The sequence below is a fragment of the Durio zibethinus genome, unplaced genomic scaffold (genome assembly GCF_047325235.1).
Source record: "Durio zibethinus cultivar Kanyao isolate XHJ-2024 unplaced genomic scaffold, ASM4732523v1 HiC_scaffold_403, whole genome shotgun sequence".
In the NCBI taxonomy this organism is placed as follows: domain Eukaryota; kingdom Viridiplantae; phylum Streptophyta; class Magnoliopsida; order Malvales; family Malvaceae; genus Durio; species Durio zibethinus.
In genome coordinates this window covers 165,001-170,000 of record NW_028323026.1, presented here as the reverse complement: position 1 = coordinate 170,000, position 5,000 = coordinate 165,001, and positions in this window count along the sequence as shown.

Here is a 5,000-nt window from a genome sequence, read left to right as displayed (position 1 = left end):
CTGGTGCGGGCGCTTGCCTCGACCACCATCGGCACACGCTGGGCCCTGGTGCGGCAGGTTGCCTCGAGCACCATCGGCACACGCTGGGCCCTGGTGCGGCAGGTTGCCTCGACCACCATCGGCACACGCTGGGCCCTGGTGCGGGCGCTTGCCTCGAGCACCATCGGCACACGCTCGGCCCTGGTGCGGTCGGTTGCCTCGAGCACCATCGGCACACGCTGGGCCCTGGTGCGGCAGGTTGCCTCGACCACCATCGGCACACGCTGGGCCCTGGTGAGGGCGCTTGCCTCGACCACCATCGGCACACGCTCGGCCCTGGTGCGGTCAGTTGCCTCGAGCACCATCGGCACACGCTGGGCCCTGGTGCGGGCGCTTGCCTCGAGCACCATCGGCACACGCTCGGCCCTGGTGCGGTCGGTTGCCTCGAGCACCATCGGCACACGCTGGGCCCTGGTGCGGCAGGTTGCCTCGACCACCATCGGCACACGCTGGGCCCTGGTGCGGGCGCTTGCCTCGACCACCATCGGCACACGCTCGGCCCTGGTGCGGCAGGTTGCCTCGACCACCATCGGCACACGCTGGGCCCTGGTGCGGGCGCTTGCCTCGACCACCATCGGCACACGCTCGGCCCTGGTGCGGCAGGTTGCCTCGAGCACCATCGGCACACGCTGGGCCCTGGTGCGGGCGGTTGCCTCGACCACCATCGGCACACGCTGGGCCCTGGTGCGGGCGCTTGCCTCGACCACCATCGGCACACGCTGGGCCCTGGTGCGGCAGGTTGCCTCGAGCACCATCGGCACACGCTGGGCCCTGGTGCGGCAGGTTGCCTCGAGCACCATCGGCACACGCTGGGCCCTGGTGCGGTCGGTTGCCTCGAGCACCATCGGCACACGCTGGGCGCTGGTGCGGGCGCTTGCCTCGACCACCATCGGCACACGCTGGGCCCTGGTGCGGCAGGTTGCCTCGATCACCATCGGCACACGCTGGGCCCTGGTGCGACAGGTTGCCTCGAGCACCATCGGCACACTATCGGCCCTGGTGCGGGCGGTTGCCTCGACCACCATCGGCACACGCTGGGCCCTGGTGCGGGCGCTTGCCTCGGGCACCATCGGCACACGCTGGGCCCTGGTGCGGGCGGTTGCCTCGAGCACCATCGGCACACGCTGGGCCCTGGTGGGTTTAGGCACATCTTCAAATTTCTGCCGTGCCAATGCCATTTTTATGGCTTGTAAATTCATACAATGGTCCCCTAAGCCTTCACGTGAAGTTTCGTTGGAAGATGACTCGTTTTCTATTTTTCACGATTTTCGAAACTTTTTGCGGTTCGGGATTTTTTAAAATTTTTTTATAAGGATTTTTGGCCCCAAATTTTGTAGGCATGATCCTTCTATTTTTGTTGGCATGCACAAAACAATTCAGCTAAAAACTCGAAGTAGAGAAGATTTTGTGACCGTTTGAAAAAAGTGTCCCCATTTCAGACACTTTAACGGCTACTGGTAGCAAACCTGTAAAATCTCAAATGCTCTTTAAGGGGGTGTGAATTCTCAGAGGTTTGATGAGGGATAGGGGGCCAACACAAGGCCAAGTACCAGCACCCATCGCACACCATGTGCGCACACCCCCCCGGCCCCCCTCCCAATGCCGCCGGTCAGGTTCTCCGGCGGTACTCCGGCGATGCTCCGGCGATGCTCCGGCGATGCTGTCCCGAGTGAAAAAAATGCGGCACCAGCACATGCTGGAGCCAAGCATGGGCACCGTGGCTCAAAATCGAACTTCGGCCAAGGCCTCGACCATCAATGGCACATGATGACGCATGGTGATGGCACATGCATCGACCATCATCGGCATAGGCTGCCCTTCGGTACGGGCACTTGCCTCGACCGCCATCGGCACAAGCTGGGCCCTGGTGTGGGTTGTTGCCTCGATCACAATCGGCACATGCTGAGCCTTGGTGCGGGCGGTTGCCTCGAGCACCATCGGCAGACCCTGGGCCCTGGTGCGGCCGGTTGCCCCGATAACCATCGGCACACGCTGGGCCCTGGGGCGGGCGCTTGCCCCCAGCACCATCGGCACACGCTGGGCCCTGGTGCGGGCGCTTGCCCCGAACACCATCGGCACAAGCCGGCCCTTGGTGCGGGCTCCTGGCTCGACCACCATCGGCACACGCTGGGCCCTGGTGCGGGCGGTTGCCTCGAACACCATCGGCACACGCCGGCCCTTGGTGCGGCCGGTTGCCTCGACCACCATCGGCACACGCTCGGCCTTGGTGCGGGCGCTTGCCTCGACCACCATCGGCACACGCTGGGCCCTGGTGCGGGCGGTTGCCTCGACCACCATCGGCACACGCTCGGCCTTGGTGAGGGCGCTTGCCTCGACCACCATCGGCACACGCTGGGCCCTGGTGCGGGCGCTTGCCTCAACCACCATCGGCACACGCTCGGCCTTGGTGCGGGCGGTTGCCTCGACCACCATCGGCACACGCTGGGCCCTGGTGCGGGCGGTTGCCTCGACCACCATCGGCACACGCTGGGCCCTGGTGCTGGCGGTTGCCTCGACCACCATCGGCACACGCTGGGCCCTGGTGCGGGCGGTTGCCTCGAACACCATCGGCACAAGCCGGCCCTTGGTGCGGGCGGTTGCCTCGAGCACCATCGGCACACGCTGGGTGTCATGGTCAGGCCTTGGTCCTGCCATGACTGATCCTGAACCAAGCAGTGGTCGAGACCGAGCTGGCGGGAAAGTGGTTCTACGAGATGTGGGCGTGCATTCCGAGCTTTGGAACATGATGCTAGCATGTTGTGGGGGCAATGGGAGCCCCGAGCCGCAAGATACGCGGGGAAGTTCGGGACAGTGGTCAGACACCCTCAAGCCAAGTAGCCGGGCGGGTGCCGTTGGTCGAAGCCATGCACGGGCACCTTCGAGTGGGTTGGTGGAGTAATGAGCAGAATCAAGGAGCAAGGGTGACCAAGAGGAAGATTACGGGGCCCTGAGTTAGCCAGAGAAAGGCCCTAGGATGGCTGGGCAGAAAAGTGTCCCCGTTTCAGACATTCTTACGGTCACTGGTAGCATAGTGGGAAAATCTCTAACGCTCTTTATAGGGGGATGTTTGGTGTCAGCTCTCCACCACCCCCTTGGCTAGCGGGCAGGCGGGGGCCTGGCTAGTCTGAAGTGAGCTACTCCTAGGCACTCGTGGTGTCTAGGTGGGCGGGCATCGTAGGGTCACGAGCGTGGCATGATGTTTTCTCGGGTAAGGTAAACCCGGGGACGGTTGGGGCCGGCGGGCCTCGTATCGCGCCTTTGCATTGAGACAGGGGGTTTGACGGTAGAATCCGTTATGCCCCTCGGTTTCCCCTCCTCGAGCCGAAAGGATCATGTGATGGTGTTTACGTAAGAGGGATACCATCGGGCCAAAGGGGTGTGCGGGCTAGCAGACAGGCATGCTGCTAGACCCCTGTGGCCAGTCGGGTTGGTGGGCTGCCACTGAGGCAGTCCGCCCTAGTCCCCTTATGGGACTAGCATGATGTGGGGTGTCAATCATGCGTGCGGGCAGAAACTGGGTGCTCGGGGGCTGATGCCCAATGGGAGTTGGGTTCCTCCCTATAGAGTTTGAACTGAACGACCCTACGGGGTCAAAGCCAGGTAAGGCTCGTGGGCATGTGGCTCGAAGGATCGAAGTGGATCTGTCCAAGAGAAAAATAGGCTTGGTGAAGGCTGACCTTGACTAAGAGTAGTCTTGGTGCCGCATGGGTTGCGTGGTTTCAGTAGGAGGAACGCGCGGACCGTGACACTTGGTATCAGAGCCTAGGTTGGCTCAGTGGCGAGAGTTACGCGACCCCATGTGTGGGTCTGGTGATGCGAAATTACGGTGGTGCCAAGCCCGAATGGAGCTATCGAGACACAAATGCAGTTTTTGTGCCTATGGGGGCTCGGGAAAGGGCCACCGTTGCATGCGATGGGAAATATTGGGCCTATGTAAAATGGCTCTCGAGTAGACTCTTGGACGCCTAGAAAAAGGGCACCAGAGTCTAGCCTCACCTAGAAAAAGGTGTTGGCATATGTTGTGGCATGTGATGCCTTTACGGTGAAAGGAACCGTAGTGAGACCGAGATCCGAAAAGGGTCTTACACCATGAAATGGTGTTGTGTCAGGCCACGTGGGCCGAGTGAATCTTGTCCTGAGGGGCAGGAGGCGTCGAGTTGCATGATTAATTACTAATGTGTGCTCTTGCTGTATGGTGCAGGTGCCCCAGGGGGGGGGTGCAAGCCGAAGTATTCGGGTCCAAGCATGAGACTACTACACAGAAGAGTATGAAGTGGCTGAAGATTGAAGCCACAAGCGAGATGGTCAGTGGACCATGAGCTGCGTTGGTCAGTGGACCGTGAGTTCTTGTGGTCAGAGGATCACGAGAGTGTGTGTGTGAACCAGGATATTGAACTTGTATTGGCCGAAAGGGAAGGCTTCACGAGTAGTGGTGGTCAGTGGGCCACGACAGGATGTTTTCCAGTGGAACAAGAAAGGGAAAACGGCCAGTTGACAAGGCCTCAGTCGTGCAAGTCAGTGGACCTTGAGGATCGAGCGGGTGAATCCCCGAGTCAAACAAATCAGTGGGCTAGAAGTGCTGGTAGATCAGTGGGTCTCCGAGTATAAGCGGATTTTGGGACGCCCTAGGAACTGGGCTGGAGTCAAAACTATCGAGCAATAGAACCATCAAGGAGACAGGGTTGCGCATAATGCTGTGCTGAGTTTCGAGTAAAAGTGGGGGAGACCTGTCAATTCCCCACGAGACTGAGCCGAGATAAAAGAGCTTGAGCAATGGAGCATAGTGTTCAAGCCGGAGGCAAAGACCGAGTTAGCACGTTTTAAGGTGCCGTCTTGGGGGCGGTTGGCCTGAGGGCCACACCTAGAGAGGTGACCTTGGAGGGGCCGAGAGGACCCAAGTTGGGAGATGACCAAAGTGCTTGAATGCCACTGTGCTAGGGTCATCATGTAGAGTGCCGCAT